Source organism: Podarcis liolepis (assembly GCF_965112155.1).
Source record: "Podarcis liolepis genome assembly, chromosome: 13".
Classification (NCBI taxonomy): domain Eukaryota; kingdom Metazoa; phylum Chordata; class Lepidosauria; order Squamata; family Lacertidae; genus Podarcis; species Podarcis liolepis.
The window spans coordinates 11,181,779-11,202,796 of NC_139573.1; the positions used below are offsets into that span (position 1 = coordinate 11,181,779).

The window sequence follows — 21,018 nt, forward strand, 5'->3', positions numbered from 1 at the left end:
TTGTACTTTGACGTGCTTTCGAACTGCTAGGTTGGCAGGAGCTGGGACCGAGCAACGGGAGCTCACCCCGTCGTGGGGATTCGAACTGCCGACCTTCTGATCGGCAAGTCCTAGGCTCAGTGGTTTAACAACGCCACCAGTGTCCCTGTGATTGACATCTTATGCACTTTTAAAATGTGGCTATTTTGGGGGGGGGGTTATATATTGTGGTTTTTATGTTGATCTTTTCTGTATTCTGCCCTGAGACCTCCAGGTATAGGGCAGTATATAAATTCAGTTAAATAATACTAATGCTGCTACTACTACTACTACTACTACTACTACTACTAATAATAATAATAATAAATCATCTCTTTTGTCTGTCCTGAATCTTCCAACATTGAGCTTTGTTGTATGTCGACAAAATCTAGCATGATGAGAGGGGAAGAATAACTTTCCTATCAAACTTTTCCATGCCATGCATAATTTTATAAACTTCTGCCATGTCACCTCTTAACTCTCCTTTTCTCTGAACTAAAAAAATCCCTGACGCTGCCACCTTTCCTTTGATCATTTCAGTTGAGCCTTTTCTAACGCTACCATATCCTTTTGGGGGTGAGGAAACTCATCTCCTGCTCCTCATGACATACGCGTGGGCCAGCCATTGTGCAAACCAACTCCCCACTCCCACCCCATGCCTTACAGATGTTATGGGATTGCAAGTCCTACAGTCCCGGCCATCATAGCTAGTGGTCAGAGATGATGGGGAGTTGCGCCCTAAAATGTTGGGGAGGGTACCAGCTTGGCAAAGGCTCCTGTGAGCAACAGCGGAACAAGCAGATGTACATCTTTTGTGGAGCAGGCAAGGCATATTAGGATAAGACAGGTATTGGATGCAGTGGCCCAGAAGCCCGCATTTCCCCCCAAAACACTCCTCAGCGCTCAAGCACAAAAATCAGCACAACGCCTACCCACAATGGACTGAAAGAGATGCCAGCAGTTAGCTGGCAGGTGTCAATGCTGCCAGAAGAACCCATTTATCCAAAGCCTCAGAACAATTCTCTGCACACTAGCCTATGGGCACAGGCCAGTTCAGGCTGTAGAAACACCATATGCCTCTATATCACTCTTTCCAAAAAAAAAAAAAGACTGATTTACTCCACACATTAACTTCAGCAGTAAAATACTTCACTTTCATACTGTTTGCACAGCTGTCTTGCTAAGGATTCCAGTCTGGCTATTCCCTCTTTGCTTTGACCTCATGCCAAGGGGGAGGGGGGGAGACAGACAACAGCCATTCCACCTTCAGACAGTTATTTTCTTACATTTTTATCCCACTTTTTTCCACCATGGAACCCAAAGTGATGTAAATCTCTCTTCCAGGCACTGACCAAGCCTAGACCTGCTTAGCATCAACAAAGTGGTGGATTCAATTGTCTTGAGTATGCATGGCTCTCCCTGGAGGGGCCTGAATCCCAGTTTGCATCAAGCAGCAGACTCCAAGTTCCTAGTCCATAGGGATGTACCACTTCAAGCTTGAAATGGAGGGAAGACTGGTAAAAATTCAAGGCAGAGTGGTGGAGATTTATCAGAATATGACTTTAGAGCAGTCCTCATGCTCCACAACTAGCAGAAAGTATTTGTTATGCAATAGAGCTTTCGAATCCCCAAACAGCATACAGAAATATATAGCTCTGAAAGTGGAGGGAGCATCTTTGGGAAAGGGTACCCAATCCATTGCAACCAAGTAACACTCTAAATACAGGAGCCATTGGGTACTGGGGAGAAACAACAGTCTAAAGCCACTACTTGTAACCGGTCCAGCTGTCCCATAATTGCGTACTTCAAATTCTCCAGTCGGGCTACAACTCCCATCAATGCTCATTGATGGGAGTTGTACTGCAAAACATCTGGAGAGCAGCAGGTTGAGGAAGGCTGGCCTAAGACTGCCACCAAGGAGGTTTCCCCCCAGCTCATCTAGCTCCCCTGGTTCCTACCCCCAGAGAGAGGCAGCCTCGCTTTATAAGGCACTCAGAATTCCCATCAACAAATTACAAGGACAGTGTCACAATCTCACCTAACCTTATTAGCAAACAAAAATAAGTGGCAGGCTACTTCAGCATCTTTGAGGTGGTCTGCGCAAAGGTAACAAGTCCATGCTGGGATGGCACATCCAGCAGCTGCCACAGCAAATATAATATTGCCTAAGAACAGGGATCTCCTCCCCACCCACCCAGGATCCCCAAGAGGACACTTTCAAGAGTTGCCCATGGATACGTACCCAAGAGAAGCTTTCTGAAGCAGACACAAGGTCCCTCCAGTTCAGCATCCTGCTCTCGCGGCAGCCAGCCAGATGCCTATGGGTCTCCCATGAGCAGGACAGCAGCACTATAGGCCTTCTCCTGCAGTTGCTCCCCAGCAACTGGCATTCAGGATCTTGCTGCCTCATGGTCCTGGAGGCTGTATGACAGTAACCACTGACTGCCTTTTCCTCTGTGAATTTGTCTATCCAAGTCGGTGGCCATCACAGCCTCATGCGGGAGCAAATTTCACGGTTTAACTGCACACTGCATGAAGTGGTACTTCTTGTCTGCCCTGATTCTTCCAACATTCAGCTTCAATGTGGGTCCCTGAGTTCCGGAATAATGAGAGAAAGAAGTCTCCCCACCTGCTTTCTACTAGATCAGGGGTCAGCAACCTAAAGCCCATGGGCCACAAGCGGCCCATGGGGGTCGCTTGGCGAGTCCCCGCATGCTGCACTAAACCAGCGCAGCACGGGAACTCGCTTCCGCGGCGCAGGAAACCACGTCTGCACATGCACAGACACCAGAAATCACGGGCATGCGCTCTCACGTGTACGCGCAATCCGCCCCCCTGAGGGATTTCCACTGGAGTGAACCGGCCCAGGCAAGGTAAAAGCTTACCAACTCCTGACCTAGTATATGCCTAATTTCACACACCTCTATCACGCTTCCCTTACGTACCTACCTTTCTCCTAAACTAGAAATCCCCAAATGCTGTGTGACCTTTCTTCCATGGGGGAAGAGGCTCCAACTTATAGATCATTTTTGGTTCCTCTTTGCTGAAAATTCCTCTCCAGCTCCTTCTAAATGAACGGTGACCAGACATGCATGCAGAATTCAATATGCAGCCTCACCACAGATTTGTAGAGTGGAATAGGGAATGTGCGTTTTCCAGAGCTGCCGCACATTGGGTTGACATTTTCATCAAGCTACGCAACACTGACACACCCTCAAGATTCCCCCTCCATGTCAGTCACTGCCAGCTCAGACCCTACTTGTGGATATACTGGGTTGCTTATACAGAGATAGGGGAACACCAGATACCACAAATCAAGAGGATCTATACTTTAATCCAGGTAGCATTTTCCAAGCTGATAATTATAAAAAAAAATACCATGCCCACAATTCCTTCTTCCCATGATATTCAGGGCTCTGAATATCCACCCCATACATTCAAATCACTCTTATGCCACGTTAACAGCCATGAAGGATCTCAGGAACTGTAATTTAACAAACTACAGTTCCCATAACCCTCCTAACTGTTACAGTGGTACCTTGGGTTAAGTACTTAATTCATTCTGGAGATTCGTACTTAACCTGAAACTGTTCTTAACCTGAAGCACCACTTAGCTAATGGGGCCTCCCGCTGCGCCACTGGAGCACGATTTCTGTTCTCATCCTGAAGCAAAGTTCTTAACCTGAAGTACTATTTCTGGGTTAGCGGAGTCTGCAACCTGAAGCGTATGTAACCTGAAGCATATGTAACCCGAGGTATCACTGTATATCTGAGTTTCTAACATGACCTGCAAGGCAGGTGCTCTAACACTGAGCTGTGGGGCTATTCATACAGCCGTTCTCTCTGCCTTGCGAAATGAGACCAGAGCGACGAGGCTGAGTCACAAGCTGATAGGCGACAAGCAGAAAGTTCACCAGGTTGAAGAGAGTGACACCGTATGGGAGAGGAAGCTTTCCAAGTTCCCTGTCCCAAGTGCTTACTGTCTGCAGAAAGTGGAACACCACTGGACAGGAAACGTCACCTGTGTGTTGATTCATGTGTGGGTCTGGTGGGAAAGGAGGGGAGGACAGACATATCACCGGTAGCAAGAGTTCTGAATGAATGAGTCATCTGAAAATAGATTGTGCGCCCTGCCAGCACAAGGGAGAAAAGGGAGAGGTGTTTGCAGGCAGGGTGGAGAACAGCTGCTTCTGTGCAGGCTTAAGTCATCTGCTGTTTTGCCTCTGGTTGAACTTTTCAACCTCCAGCTTCTTTTTCCTGCCATCTTGCCTCTCTTACTCCTTCGCACAAAAAGAAAAATAATGCAAATCTGGTTCTCAAAGTGTACCAAACTAAACATTTCTCCAAGCTTCCCATTTCCTGCGCTAGCTGGCCGAATTCTCGGCCAGAGTGGAAGAGCAGCACATAAAGGCTGCAGGAACAACCTGGGCCGGCTCCGCTCCAGTTTGATTACAGAAGATCGCTGGGCTCTGGCTTTTAGCCTGGCCTCCAAAGCAGCGCAACTTTATTCGTCGGGAAATCTCTCGTTTACCCGGCTGGCAGCACAAGCAGAGCTGTGCAAACACCAGGAAGGCCAAGAGGACGGCGAGGGCCAAAAGCAGCCGTCAGCCACAGAACGAAGAGAGATGCAGGCCAAGCAAGCAGTTGCTCTTTTTTTTTTTTGGACTCCGAAAAAAACTGCAGCCAATCTAGGCTGTGTTGGCGCTTGAGGATAAGCATGAGCCTCTGGCCAGAAATGGGTTCAATGCAACTCTCCTGATAGCCTTCCCCCCCCCCAATTGTTTGCATGCTCCAGTACCCATGAAATTTGGAAGAACCTCGGGTGGGGGAACAGGGGGCAGGAGAGAGATGCCTTTCTGAGGTCTTGGCCGGCAAATGGGGCAGGAGAAGGCACATAGCAAAAACCATGGCATTCACTCCTACAAGATGTATAGCTACCAACCTGCAAACGTTAGACAAGTTCAGGGATGGGAAGTCCATCTTTTTGCCATGGTTATTTTTGACCTCCATAGTCCAAGACAGGATGATTCTGAATGCCAGCTGCTGGGGGATGGCAAGGAAGGAAGGCACAGTTGTGCTCAAGTGCTGCTTGTGGGCATCCAAGGGGCATCAGCTGGCCTTCACCAGGGACCTAACCTTTAGCATGGCAGGCCCTGCCAGCAGCGTTTCAGCAGGAACCACCCCCCAACTTCTTTCAGACGCCTTCTGAAAACAAGATTATTTAGACAGGCCTTTGCAATATGAGTTTTCTCTTCTTCGCCAACTGACAAGCTTTTAGAGATGCTTTTTGTGGAGTTTATTCACTGTGTGCCGTATATCACCTTGACATATTTTAATGGAGGTGTGGATTACAAATACGTAAATAAAATCTGGCTGGCTGCTGTGGGAACAGGATGCTGGGTTACACTGGGCTTTGACCTGATCCAGAAGGCCTCACCTTACATACAGACATTAAGCCTGCAAACTGAGAACACTGACTGCCTCCCTATCTGTCCCAGACTCCTGGCATACGGTGATAAGAAATGGAGCAGGCGCTCTCAGAGCTACCGTATTTTTCGCTCTATAGGACGCACTTTTCCCCCTCCAAAAATGAAGGGGAAATGTGTGTGCGTCCTATGGAATGAATGCAGGCTCCTTGGCTTCAGCAATAGCAACGCGAAGCCTCCAAAGCGCAGAGGGAGTGCTCCCTCCGTGCTCCGGAGGCTTCGCGCTGCTTTCGCTTAAGCCTGGAGAGCGAGAGGGGTCGGTGCGCACCGACCCCTCTCGCTCTCCAGACTTCAGGGATAGCTGCCTGAAACCTGGCAAAAGGAACCCGAAGCCTCCGGAGCGCAGGGGAACTTGTGCTGTGCTCCGAAGGCTTCGTGTTCCTTTTGCTGAAGCCGGGAGAGCTGCACAGCACCCCTTCAGCCAAGCGGGAGGAGAAATGGAAGGGGCTCCGTTTCTCCTGCCGCTTCGCTGAAAGGGCGCTGAGCAGAGAGGGGGAGAATTTTTTTTCTTGTTCTCCCCCTCTAAAACAAGGGGGTGCGTCCTATAGAGTGAAAAATACGGTATATGAAGGAAACGGTTGCCTCAGAAGCAGGAGTTTTAATAATGCCCAGTACTGGCAGCCAGGCCTGCCTTGCTCCCTAAAAGGAGCCATGAGCAGCGATTGTCACCCAGACTACAGACCAGTCTCTGTATTCCAAGCTCCAAAATGTCTTTTGAGGAAAGCACCCTCTAAGGGGGGCTGTGCTGCTAACTCTGGAGCAAACGCCTTGGGATCTCATTAACTCCAACTGAAAGTTTCAGAGTGTTTTTCTCGGCCCAATCCCATTGCGCAGATGCGTTCAGGAGTGTTTCTCAATCATTAAGACTAAAGCCGTTGAGATGAGAAGGCATGAGAATGGGTTTCACTTTTGCCAAACCCTAGTCAGCTGCTCAGCGCCAAATGGGCTGGAATACAGTTCCTTCCCCTGTTTTTTACTCCAGCAGCTAAGCAGGTCTAGGTCTGGTCAGTGTTTAGATGCAAGGCTCCCTAGGAACCCTACGTACAGTCTTGAGATCCATGGTGGAAGAAATAATAGATGTGTACTTTTGAGGCAGGTTTGACCACAGCAGCTTTATTTTAAAAGTGGACCATTATGCAGACCATTACATTCAGAGGCATACTACCTCTGACCGTGGAGAGAAACATAGCAGTTGTGGTCAGGGTACAAAATTAGCAGGGCACCAGGCGCATTTCGCACCTAAAAATTCTCCATTTGCAAGCACCTCTAAAAGTCTGGGTGCCATTTTTTGCGCCTGGCTGACACTCAAGGATCACTGGAATGTATGTGCTATGAAGCCTCGAAGTATATGTTAAGGACAGAGAATATCCTTAAGGAGTTTAGCAATAAGGAGTAGAGTGTTTTGAAAACTGAAGTATGGTACCAATATTTTTATTGTAAACACCAAATTTAACATGCATTCGCAATTTCTGTTAAAATGTGATATTAACAATATGCTTATCAAAATAATAAAAAGTGTTGCCGGTCTCCCCAAATGTAGACTAGACCTTCTGTTTTGGAGCCCACAACCGAGGTCCCAGGAGCCACTAGGCTCCTAGCTTTTCTATCCCAGTTTCTAACACTGATGGTGGCTGGTGGCAATTGATCACCTTATCCTCCATCAGCTGGGGTACTCTTTTCAAGCCATCCCTCGCTACATCCAATTCCACTGTTTTAATTCGGTGTTGTGTGAAAAAGTACCTCCATAACACGCACAGACATTTCCCCTTACTTTCTAGGAGGAAAAAAGTGAGTGTTATGGTGCAAAAAATACGGTGTTTTATTTTTGTCTGTCCTAAATCCTCAACTTCATCGGGTGGTCCAGGTCCTAGTATTATGAGAAAGCGAGGAAATACATATCCCTTCCCACTTTCTATAAACCATGCTACGCCAGATGTCAACCAATTTGCACAAGACAACAGGTGACTTAAGGAACAGTAACATACAGGCGAAATGACTGACAGGTCCCAGCTACCAAGTAAGTTGAGGGGGCTTAAGAAGTGAAAAGGAAGCAACCATATGCGGTTATTGTTCCCCAACGTCGCTGACTGAGCACACAGCAAGACACTGGACTATACAGGAATAGGTTGAACACTGGCAACCAGTTGCCCTTCTCTGACCTGGAAGCAAGGGAAGGGAACCAATGACCCTTCAGATGTTGTTGGATTCCAAATCCCATCAAGCCCAAGCCAGCATAGCCCAGTGATCAGGGATGATGGGAGCTGTAGTTCGGCAGCAACTGGAGGGGAAGAGGTTTCCCAGCCCTGGCCTAGAGCAAGCCTTCTGACCACGACCAAAGATACCTTCATCGGGGTTGCTAGGCAACAGCACATTGACCACATCTCAACTACCGCAAGCCAGGAAAGAGAAAGAGTGGCTGAGGAAGGCATTAAGTGGGATCTTGGGGTTAAAACATTGCTGAGATGACAACACGAAGCATACTTATCACGGGGCACTCTTTCGTCTTTGATCTGAAGTTCTGGGGCTGCTTCATAGGGTCTTCAAGGAGGAAAGAGTTAGGCCCAGAGATGTCACAAACTGGGGCACAGCTATGACTTACTATGACTGACTGCCTTCCTTGTTACCATCAGTCTACTGGGGGGCCCCTAAGGCTGAAAATGACGGACTAGGCCTGCCGAGTTTTCTGGGAAGGGAGGGAGGCTGAAAAAATAGTAGACAATTGCAGAAGTTTCTCTACATAAGGTGGGGTGGGGTCCGAAGGCCTTTGCAATCCAATGATAGGAATTCTTAGGGAAAGGGGCTGAAAACAGATTTGACAGCATTATTTTCCCAAGCCCACCACAAAAGACAGTGGTAAGACCACTCACATATTCATAAAAAGGGATACTGTAGAGATGGAAAATGCACAGCAGGGTGGGAGTGGGGTTTCAGTCTGGAGGCCACCTTTCCTCAAGGAGAACGTTCTGGGGGGGCTCCATGGAAAGGGTGGGGAAAAGTTTGTGGAGAAACAGGTGCAATTCTTCCCTTTATACAGTAAAAGTCAGAGGTTTACACGCACAGCCACATCCCCACTCATACCTCCTGAACCTGGACCAGACAAGCGAGAGGCAGTATAACTGCTTGACCCATTCCAGCCAGGAAAAAGGACTCAAGGAACACAGAGCAGAGTGGGAAGAACTCCAGGGGCCAGGTAGAACGGTCTGGAGGGCCACATCTGAACTCCGAGCCCCAAGGTTCCACATACCTGATGTACAGTGGTACCTCGGTTTACGAACTTAATCCGTTCCAGAAGTCTGTTCTTAAACCAAGGCATGCTTTCCCATAGAAAGTAATGGAAAATTGATTAATCCGTTCCAGACGATGAAAAACAACCCCTAAAACAGCAATTTAACATGAATTTTACTATTTAACAAGACCACTGATCCATAAAATGAAGGCAATAATCAATGTACTGTACTATAAAATAAATAAGACAGTATTGTAGATTAATTTTTCTTCTTACGTGGACTGATGATAGTCATTGTTTGGAGGGGGGACTTTTATCCATTTCTGCAGTCATACAATCAACCAGTAGCTGAACTGGGTTCCATAGTGTCACAAAAACTAGTCACAAAAACGAAGACACAAGCCACAGTCACAAATTAGTCCCACAGTCATAGCAAAAAATAAATAAAAATAAAAAAGCCTCACAAACAAAACCACAACAAAATAGCAAAAACAAAAGCTCCAAATATCACACCTCTGTGTTGAGTGGGTGCTCAGGACTCAACAGCCGACAGACCCAACAGAAAGCCTCAGATTAGAAGTGGGGGACTCAATTTACAAATGGAACACACTCAACAGGAAGCGGAACATGTTCTGCTTCCAAGGCAAAGTTCACAAACCGGAACACCTACTTCCGGGTTCGCAGCATTCTTATTACAAGTTGTCCATAAACTTAGCTGTTCTTAAACCAAGGTACCACTGTACAGGAAAGGGCAACCAATATCACCAGCGGGCTGAGGCACCCTTCCTATAACAAGAGGCTAAAAGGGGAATTGGGGTGTTGAATTAGCAGGCCTCCAGCGTGGCCAACATTGGCTTTCCCCAACCAGGTGTTTTCCAGATGTGGTCTGACTCCCATCACCCCCAGTCAGTATGGTCTGGGATGACGGGTATCACAGTCCAAAAACATCTCAAGGTTGGGGAAAGCTGGCTTACACCATTCTAAAATGAGTGTTGTGGAATTACTGGTTGCCGAACATGGCCCCAGGTCCAAATCTCTGCTTTTGGATACCTTCAAGCGGCGGCAAACGTAGCCGGAGGAACAAAAGGACCGAAACGCAGGCGTTGTTTTGCAGCCCCACCGCCTGCGATTGTTCATTCAGACTTCTCAAGAACCTTTAATTGGGCTCTGCAGCGACTCTCTAGGTCTCGGAGGGCCACGCAGGTGCAGGTGCTAAAAGCAGCTCCTATTTTCATATCAGTGGGAGTTGCCGTTTCCCCCTTGAGTTGAGACAGAGAGAGCGCTTGGCGAAAAGCGAGAGGTTGTAGAGGTGGGGAGGGAATAAAGCTTTTATTTTGTCTTAACACATTTGCTGGTGTATGTAAAGCCACACCCATTGTACTCTCAGCACTACCATCCAATGATTATGCATTGTCTCTGCCCAGAATTCAATCTTTCTCCCCGTCAGTCATAAGCATGCGCCAGTGGAAGAGCTGACCCCCTTTTCTAGCCAGGTAGCAGAGATGTTAAAGGAGGGAGCCAGCAACCTACACAGCTTTGCAGCTGATATCACACAGGTGGAAAGAGTTTTGCATGCAGAAGGTCCCAAGATCAATCCTCAACATCTCCAGGATGGACAGGGAAGACCCCCTCACCTGGCTGAAGTTCTGGAGAACATCTGTCCATCGCTGTAAGCAATACAGAGCTACACAGACCATTTGCCCAACTCCATAGAAAGTAGAGCATCAGTCTTGCACAAGGCTGGCCCTGGCACCAGTCCCTGGCATCTCCACTACCAGTGAAGGCAATATTCAACTAGTAATACCAAGGGTCTGACTTGGTAGTTTCCTCTGTTCCTAGAAAAGGGGTCCCCAGCCAAATTTGGGGCTTGGCTTCTATGACTGCACCACCCCACTCCAAAATTACCGAGGGAATGAAGCCCTCGACAGAAATGATTTCCCCACCCTGGTGTTAAAGCATGTCAAGGAACAGTCTGAAAGCAGCAGACGGCACCATAGGGCAGCCCAACATTTGATGGGAGTGGCCCAACTCAGTTTCGAAACCAAGATTTGACTGTCATAGAGGGGACTTTGAGTGAGATGTTGCTTTTTGCTATAACAGGGATGGGGAGCCTGTGGCCCTCCAGATGTTGCTGGACTCCAGCTCCCATCAGCCCCAGTCAAGCATGCTGGGATTGGCAATTCAGCAGCAATCTGGTTAGCATGACTTTCTGGTTAGTGGGGAACTGCAGCCAAGCCACGGTTTCCGCTTCACTCACCAAACCATGGTTTTTCATCCATGAGGTAGGGTTATCCGTCACCAACACTTTCTGAATGGGGCTCCAGATGATTTAGAAATGTGACCACAGGAAGTACGATGCAGTGGCTGGCTTAACCGCACCACCTCTCAAAGCTGCTACTTAAACTTACTTCTTTTTTTGCCCCTCAACAAATGTCATTTGGCGACAGCTCTACCACCCACATCTATTCCCACTAAATCAGGTGAGCACCTCTTCTCATCCCCTGCAAAGATGTGACATCTAAACTAATATTTTCATTGTGTATTGTGCACTGTTAAGGGGTGGGCGGAAAGAGAATTCACCTGATGTTTCTGCACATTGCAAGAAAGGTTCAGCTGTTCTGTGGCTGCAGCAAGCGTAAGCAATTGACCCTGCAGACTGATCAGGAGGCCAAAAGGAACCAAAACCATCTTATAAAACTAATCGCTACACCCTAGTCAGCAGGAGATGGAAGCCAGGAATTGAGATGGGGTCGGACTAGTTAGCTACTGGGGCAAACAAATAAGCAGCAGAAACGACAGCTTTCACTGTGTGCTATAAAAACTGTATTGGATTTTGAATGCAATGTCCAAGGAGCTGGGCCACACAGATGGCCAGCCTGTGACCTAGTCGGCACAGCCAGCCTTGACAGCAGGGATGTGCAGCATGGCTGGGCAGTGACTAGGAGGCCAGATGACCATATATTCCAGGAGAACTCTATAGATTTACTCAGAAGCTTGTCCAGGCTTCCCTAATGGCCCAAGAAACATGCCAGGAAAAGGAACTCCCCCACTACGAGCTACCTTCCACTCAGTGTTAGAAAGTCAAATATGTAAGCTAGATTTAAGAAGCCTAGAAAAATAAGGATAGGCACTAAGCAGGAGAACATTCCACAATTGCGGTGCCACCATGGAGCAGACTCTACCAACTCATGAGAACATAAGGAGAGCCTGTTGGATCAGGTCAATGGCCCATCTAGTCCAGCTTCCTGTTCTCACAGTGGTCAACAAGGTGACTGTGGGAAAGCCACAAGCAGGATTTGAGTCCATGACCACCCACTCCTCCTACGTTTTCCAGCCACTGGTATTCAGAAGCATTGCTGCCTCCAACTGTGGAGGCAGAGAATAGCTATCATGGCTAGAGGGAGCCATTGATATCGTCTTATCCTCCATGAATTCATCTACAGTGGTGCCCCGCAAGACGAATGCCTCGCAAGACGGAAAACCCGCTAGACGAAAGGGTTTTCCGTTTTGGAGGTGCTTCGCAAAACGAATTTCCTATGGGCTTGCTTCGCAAGACGAAAATGTCTTGCGAGTTCCTGCAGGGTTTTTTCCCTTTCCCCCCCTTTTCCCCAAGCCGCTAAGCCGCTTAATAGCTGATCCACTAAGCCACTTAACAGCTGATCCGCTAAGCCGCTTATCAGCTGATCTGCTAAGCCCGCTAAGCCGCTAATAGCGCTAATCCGCTAATGGACTTGCTTCGCAAGACGAAAAAACCGCAAGACGAAGAGACTCGCGGAACGGATTCTTTTCGTCTTGCAAGGCACCACTGTAATCCTCTTTAAAAGACTTCTAGGTTGATGCCCATCACTGCTTCCTGTAGGAGGGAGTTTCATAGTTTAGCTATACTCGGCCATCATTATACACCTTTAGGCGCCAGGCAAAAACGTTCCTTTTTAACCAGGCCTTTGGTTGATCTGATTGACATCTTAAAAGGTAAAGGGACCCCTGACCATTAGGTCCAATCGCAGACTCCTCTGGGGTTGCAGCGCTCATCTCGCTTTACTGGACGAGGAAGCCGGCATTTGTCCACAGACAGTTTTTCCGGGTCATGTGGCCAGCATGACTAAGCCACTTCTGGCGAACCAGAGCAGGGCACGGAAACGCCGTTTACCTTCCCGCCGGAGCGGTACCTATTTATCTACTTGTACTTTGACGTGCTTTCGAACTGCTAGGTTGGCAGGAGCTGGGACCGAGCAACGGGAGCTCACCCCGTCGTGGGGATTCGAACTGCCGACCTTCTGATCGGCAAGTCCTAGGCTCAGTGGTTTAACAACGCCACCAGTGTCCCTGTGATTGACATCTTATGCACTTTTAAAATGTGGCTATTTTGGGGGGGGGGTTATATATTGTGGTTTTTATGTTGATCTTTTCTGTATTCTGCCCTGAGACCTCCAGGTATAGGGCAGTATATAAATTCAGTTAAATAATACTAATGCTGCTACTACTACTACTACTAATAATAATAATAATAATAATAAATCATCTCTTTTGTCTGTCCTGAATCTTCCAACATTGAGCTTTGTTGTATGTCGACAAAATCTAGCATGATGAGAGGGGAAGAATAACTTTCCTATCAAACTTTTCCATGCCATGCATAATTTTATAAACTTCTGCCATGTCACCTCTTAACTCTCCTTTTCTCTGAACTAAAAAAATCCCTGACGCTGCCACCTTTCCTTTGATCATTTCAGTTGAGCCTTTTCTAACGCTACCATATCCTTTTGGGGGTGAGGAAACTCATCTCCTGCTCCTCATGACATACGCGTGGGCCAGCCATTGTGCAAACCAACTCCCCACTCCCACCCCATGCCTTACAGATGTTATGGGATTGCAAGTCCTACAGTCCCGGCCATCATAGCTAGTGGTCAGAGATGATGGGGAGTTGCGCCCTAAAATGTTGGGGAGGGTACCAGCTTGGCAAAGGCTCCTGTGAGCAACAGCGGAACAAGCAGATGTACATCTTTTGTGGAGCAGGCAAGGCATATTAGGATAAGACAGGTATTGGATGCAGTGGCCCAGAAGCCCGCATTTCCCCCCAAAACACTCCTCAGCGCTCAAGCACAAAAATCAGCACAACGCCTACCCACAATGGACTGAAAGAGATGCCAGCAGTTAGCTGGCAGGTGTCAATGCTGCCAGAAGAACCCATTTATCCAAAGCCTCAGAACAATTCTCTGCACACTAGCCTATGGGCACAGGCCAGTTCAGGCTGTAGAAACACCATATGCCTCTATATCACTCTTTCCAAAAAAAAAAAAGACTGATTTACTCCACACATTAACTTCAGCAGTAAAATACTTCACTTTCATACTGTTTGCACAGCTGTCTTGCTAAGGATTCCAGTCTGGCTATTCCCTCTTTGCTTTGACCTCATGCCAAGGGGGAGGGGGGGAGACAGACAACAGCCATTCCACCTTCAGACAGTTATTTTCTTACATTTTTATCCCACTTTTTTCCACCATGGAACCCAAAGTGATGTAAATCTCTCTTCCAGGCACTGACCAAGCCTAGACCTGCTTAGCATCAACAAAGTGGTGGATTCAATTGTCTTGAGTATGCATGGCTCTCCCTGGAGGGGCCTGAATCCCAGTTTGCATCAAGCAGCAGACTCCAAGTTCCTAGTCCATAGGGATGTACCACTTCAAGCTTGAAATGGAGGGAAGACTGGTAAAAATTCAAGGCAGAGTGGTGGAGATTTATCAGAATATGACTTTAGAGCAGTCCTCATGCTCCACAACTAGCAGAAAGTATTTGTTATGCAATAGAGCTTTCGAATCCCCAAACAGCATACAGAAATATATAGCTCTGAAAGTGGAGGGAGCATCTTTGGGAAAGGGTACCCAATCCATTGCAACCAAGTAACACTCTAAATACAGGAGCCATTGGGTACTGGGGAGAAACAACAGTCTAAAGCCACTACTTGTAACCGGTCCAGCTGTCCCATAATTGCGTACTTCAAATTCTCCAGTCGGGCTACAACTCCCATCAATGCTCATTGATGGGAGTTGTACTGCAAAACATCTGGAGAGCAGCAGGTTGAGGAAGGCTGGCCTAAGACTGCCACCAAGGAGGTTTCCCCCCAGCTCATCTAGCTCCCCTGGTTCCTACCCCCAGAGAGAGGCAGCCTCGCTTTATAAGGCACTCAGAATTCCCATCAACAAATTACAAGGACAGTGTCACAATCTCACCTAACCTTATTAGCAAACAAAAATAAGTGGCAGGCTACTTCAGCATCTTTGAGGTGGTCTGCGCAAAGGTAACAAGTCCATGCTGGGATGGCACATCCAGCAGCTGCCACAGCAAATATAATATTGCCTAAGAACAGGGATCTCCTCCCCACCCACCCAGGATCCCCAAGAGGACACTTTCAAGAGTTGCCCATGGATACGTACCCAAGAGAAGCTTTCTGAAGCAGACACAAGGTCCCTCCAGTTCAGCATCCTGCTCTCGCGGCAGCCAGCCAGATGCCTATGGGTCTCCCATGAGCAGGACAGCAGCACTATAGGCCTTCTCCTGCAGTTGCTCCCCAGCAACTGGCATTCAGGATCTTGCTGCCTCATGGTCCTGGAGGCTGTATGACAGTAACCACTGACTGCCTTTTCCTCTGTGAATTTGTCTATCCAAGTCGGTGGCCATCACAGCCTCATGCGGGAGCAAATTTCACGGTTTAACTGCACACTGCATGAAGTGGTACTTCTTGTCTGCCCTGATTCTTCCAACATTCAGCTTCAATGTGGGTCCCTGAGTTCCGGAATAATGAGAGAAAGAAGTCTCCCCACCTGCTTTCTACTAGATCAGGGGTCAGCAACCTAAAGCCCATGGGCCACAAGCGGCCCATGGGGGTCGCTTGGCGAGTCCCCGCATGCTGCACTAAACCAGCGCAGCACGGGAACTCGCTTCCGCGGCGCAGGAAACCACGTCTGCACATGCACAGACACCAGAAATCACGGGCATGCGCTCTCACGTGTACGCGCAATCCGCCCCCCTGAGGGATTTCCACTGGAGTGAACCGGCCCAGGCAAGGTAAAAGCTTACCAACTCCTGACCTAGTATATGCCTAATTTCACACACCTCTATCACGCTTCCCTTACGTACCTACCTTTCTCCTAAACTAGAAATCCCCAAATGCTGTGTGACCTTTCTTCCATGGGGGAAGAGGCTCCAACTTATAGATCATTTTTGGTTCCTCTTTGCTGAAAATTCCTCTCCAGCTCCTTCTAAATGAACGGTGACCAGACATGCATGCAGAATTCAATATGCAGCCTCACCACAGATTTGTAGAGTGGAATAGGGAATGTGCGTTTTCCAGAGCTGCCGCACATTGGGTTGACATTTTCATCAAGCTACGCAACACTGACACACCCTCAAGATTCCCCCTCCATGTCAGTCACTGCCAGCTCAGACCCTACTTGTGGATATACTGGGTTGCTTATACAGAGATAGGGGAACACCAGATACCACAAATCAAGAGGATCTATACTTTAATCCAGGTAGCATTTTCCAAGCTGATAATTATAAAAAAAAATACCATGCCCACAATTCCTTCTTCCCATGATATTCAGGGCTCTGAATATCCACCCCATACATTCAAATCACTCTTATGCCACGTTAACAGCCATGAAGGATCTCAGGAACTGTAATTTAACAAACTACAGTTCCCATAACCCTCCTAACTGTTACAGTGGTACACTTTAAATGTGTAGCATGGCTGGGACCATCTCTCTGCAATTTAAGTGAAGGTGAAGAACCATTTGGCCTTTCTTCTCCCAAGAGAGCATCTCTCCCTGGCTTGTTTTTCCACCACTGGATCTCAGGGGAGGATTCCGGGAGCTCCAGCCACCGATTAGACTAGTCGGGAGAGCCTGCTCCAATTCTAGCATCTCCCACAAGTGGTTTCCACCTCTGCAGCTACCCTCCATCCCAGAGGCCTAGGTGGAGCGGAGGGAGAGAAGGTGTGACAGAACACACAAGATGACTTAATACCTGACTGCCAAAAAAACCCCCCAGAAACCCTGACACAGTATCATGGCCATCTTTGAACACTTCTAGGGATCTGTGATCTCCACCGAGCTCTGCATATCAGAGCAAAAAGACCTGCTTCTGTTTCACAATAACTCCCATCTTTGAACAAACAGAGTCATATGCCAGCCCCTGCACATCTCAAATGGTACAGCAGTTACGGTCGTCTCCCCACCTCCTGGACCAAGAGTCTGACCGAAGTAGTACAGGAACTGGTGACTTCAAGACTGGACTGCTGCAATGCACTCTATGTGGGGCTTCCCTTGAGCTGGACCCAGAAGCTGCAGCTTGTGCAGAATGCCGCAGTGTGGTAGTTGAGAGGAGCGAGGCCCTGCCTGCATAGAACACCACAGCCTTTAATAGGTAAAGCCCTAAATAGCTTGGGACCACTTTACTTGCAGGATCGCCATGTCTGAGAAATAACCACTTTTCTGCTTCGATCTGCAAAACTGGCACTGTTATGGGTGCTGCATAATACTTGGTTGTGCATTTGTAAGAAATTTATCTTTAAGTGTAGCAGCACATACACTTTGGAACTCCCTGCTGATTGACATCAGGCCAACACCTTCCCTGTACTCTTTTTGGCACCTGCTTAAACATTTTTGTTTAGGCATGCCTGTCCAGACATTAAGTTACATGTGCTTTATCTCTTTTCGGCTACTGTTGATGTTAACCATCTTCGGAATGCTCTTCAATAATGTTTTTAACTATTTATTGAAAATTGTAGTATTTTATTTACTATTTTTGTAAACCATTTCAACTTTTTTAAAAAATCAAGCAGTGTATAAATCTTCTTAATCATAGCATATAGATATAAGTTAATGGGAATGAAGACTTAAGATCACCCTCATGCAAGAGGCACCTCACCCTGTACCTTTGAGAAGTGAATGTCAAAACCAGTGCTGCACATTTCAGAACTCAAGCTTGTCTTAATAGTTTGTCTCCAGCGTTTTGCAAGTCCCTCCACACTCAGGTGAATTTCTATGTCCCACCAAGGTTTTTATTTCCACACACATTAGCTTTTGCCCCATAGAGATAGACGATAGCTGCATATGAAATCGGGGTATGAATTACAGCAATCCATACAGTCAATCTTGACCTGAATGGGTTACAAACTACAGTAACCAACACTAAGAGTAGGCCAAAGCCATCCTCGGAGTAACTGCAGAACTGTTAAGGCAACAGGCATCAAATTTAGTAGTTATCGCAACAGTGAAAGGGAGAGAGCTTGGCTTGGCACTATTCTCCTCCATGCATTTTCCAAGACAGTTTATTCCCCCATTCTTCTAGTCCTCTTGATGGGAGCAGATAAAGTCTACGATCGGAATAGCAAAGAGGGATGCGGAACCTCAAGCCCAGGGGCTGAATGCAGCTCTCCAGGTTTTCATCAGGCCTCTAGTACAAGCCACACCCACTCACCATCCATGCTCTGCGCCTTCCTTGTGTACTTCTGCCTGGCTTGAATGAGTCCTCAAATTGTGACAACGCTTCTCACTTGCCTAGATGGATGCATGAAAATGCAGAAACCTCTGGCTTTAGTGTAGCTTGAACACAGCCCATTGCATGCCAATGTATGGTAAAAGATGAAGAAATGGGCCTCCAGGTGCATGTTAGGGTTAAAAATGGGTGCTGGGCTTGAGAAGGCTGAAGATACCTGCATTATGCTGAAGGATAAGGCCACAAAAAAGCTTATTCATCCTCTTAGTGAAGTCCCCACATTCCAACTGTGCAGTCAGCATCTTATTCCCCATTTTATCTATTCTTGTTTCAAAGCCAATCTCTCACAACAGCCTTCAAGGGACACACCATCACCTTAGGGCCCCTTGCCACTATTTTAACAGCCATATCTGAAATGCCCTATCATACCTCTCTACTGCCACAATCCATTTCCCACAGCTTAAAATAACCACCCTATTTTATGCAGAGTCAACCTAAGCCTACATTATCTTCCTTTCTTCCCAATGGTGCCCTGAACCCCTCACCATTAATTGCCTGCTCTCTAACACATGCACACGCTTCTCTCAGCATCCCACTGTACCCCTGAATCTGCTGTTATCGCTCTCGGGTGAAGAACCCCCTCACCCAATGAAAGATACCCCAATATCACTGCCTACCCTGTTTCCATCACCCTAATCTCCACTTACCTGCAGCAGTTTCCCCATATCAGATCTCCCTTTAACTTTAGAGAAACCCCAATCAAATTCCCCCCCCCTCACCTTTCACCCAGGGACATCTGTAAAAATGTTATGGGGGCAGGGGGCCAAAGCAAAACACAAAGTGGGACAGGGTAGTTTCACACACACACACAAAAATGAAGGGGAATCATGCTTTTATGTTTTGCCTTATACCCCAAGGGTCAACAAATGCTGGAAACGTCCCATTTTTTTAAAAAAAACTGAAGAATCCTGGGAATTACAGCTCATCCACAACAAACTGCCCTCCCCTTCGCTGCAGCTAGCCATGCCAACACCTCTGTGCATCCCAATCTCCTTTCAGCCCTCGCTGCTTAAGAAACCCCCATAATTTCTCAGTGGGGCTCTCTGATCTAGTCTCCCCATTCTCCTGGACCCCCTTTCCAACACCACAGCCCCCTCTCCTTTCCCTTTAATCCCCTCTACACCACAGTCACCCCATACCATCCTCTATATCCCTTCAGCCCCACCTGCTCGACAGGCCCGCACTCTTCCCCCACCCCATTTTAACGTCCTTCAAACCCCTCCGAACCTCCCTGGTGGGCATCGCTACTTGGACCCCCCACATCCCTTTAGTCCCTTCTCTGGTGGAGACACCCCAAAGCAGAGCCCGTCGCTTTCCTTTCACCGCCAGCACCACGCCATCACTGGCCCCCTACACCCTTTCGAGGCACCCCACCGCCCGCCCACCCCACATCCCTTCAAGCCTCTCTGCTGCTCATCCCTATATCAGACCCCCAGATATCATCCCCACCACACCTCTGCAATTTCCCTTCCACCTGCTCTTGCAGAAGACCACATACAACGAGCATCCCCATCTCTATTTTATTTTTTGCAAGGGAGCCCCCCCACCCAGACTCACCCCCACCCCAAAATCCCTGGCTGCCCTGCGTGCTCCCTGCAGCCTCGCACTGCATCCCTCGGCCTCTCTGTGGCCAGGCCCCGGCGGAGGGACCAGGCTCTTCCCCGCGCCGCCTCACCTGCGCTGCTGCTGTGGCGGCGGCGGCGAGTCCCGCTGCTGAAGGCTCAGCGTGGCGGTGGCTGCGGCGGCCGCCGCCGAGGCCGGGAGGAATAGTAGGAGGAGGGGAAGGAGAAGCCGCCGCGAGGGGGAGGCGGGTGGTGGAGGCTGCTCCGACTCCTCCACCGCCGGCGCCGCTGCTGCTGCTCTTGCCGCAGCCTCCGCCCCCTGCCGCTTCCCGGCGCCGACTGACAAGGAGCGCGGCTCGGACACGCCTCCCCGTCCCCGCCCTCCGAGCCTCCTTAAATAGTGCACCGCCTCCTCTCCCCGCCCACTTCGCCGCAAAGGCCAATCCGCGGTCACGGCGGCACGAGGACCGCCCACCCCTGCCCGCGGCTCGGGCCCCAGCGCGCAGGCGCGGGCGAGCCTCGGGTCGAAAGTAGGCATGCGCCAGGTATATAGAGGGCGCGCGCTCCCTGCTCTTTTCCACCACCCCCCACGCCTAGAGATACGGAGGAAAGTTGGCGCGCAGGCTTAACTTCCGGCGTTTTGCGGTTCCGAAGGCAGCCATATGCGGGGCAGGAAGCACGTGGCGGCCGTTAGAGAGGCTGCTATGTGCGGGGACAGCTGATAACGAGCCTAAAGAGATTCTGAGAGGAGGCGCCACGGGGTCTATTTTGAAGCTTTTGAAAGTCAGTGGGGGGGGGGAGCCGTTCTAGGCCTACAGTTGGCTTTGCCATGGTAGCACAGCGTGTTCAATTGGGAACCAGAAGTGGCGCGAGGTGGCTATTGGGAATTTGTCACATTCTATTGCGTCACTGTTCCTTCGGTGTAGTGTTGGGCGTTTTGAACACAATTTTCTTTAGTGCACAAATTTAAGGGGCCGGCCCTACCATTAGATGGAGTGAAGTGGTTGCTTCGGGCAGCTGGTTTTGGGTGTTGGGGAACGACAGCAAACCGCTAGCCATTTAATCTATTAATATTATTGGCATTATTTTCCAAAAAAAGTGGTCTGCCTTCAGCACCAACTCCTGCATTCTCCCTGATATTTAGGATCCACTATTAACTGCATCCTATTAT

At 48.6% G+C, this 21,018-nt stretch overlaps 1 protein-coding gene across 3 annotated transcripts in view; it reads right to left on the reverse strand.

The window, feature by feature from the left end:
* The window catches only part of LOC310691342 (vigilin-like), a 68,024-nt gene extending 47,810 nt beyond the window's left edge, over window positions 1-20,214 (reverse strand). For 2 of the 3 annotated variants that reach the window (XM_083471086.1, XM_083471087.1), the window contains exon 1: window positions 19,961-20,214. The gene's annotated coding sequence lies outside the window, so the exon portion shown is untranslated. Of the gene's footprint in view, window positions 1-18,207; window positions 18,259-19,960 lie in introns of those variants that run through there. The other variant, XM_083471088.1, reaches the window with a different exon arrangement.
* Window positions 20,215-21,018: the final 804 nt, after the last annotated feature.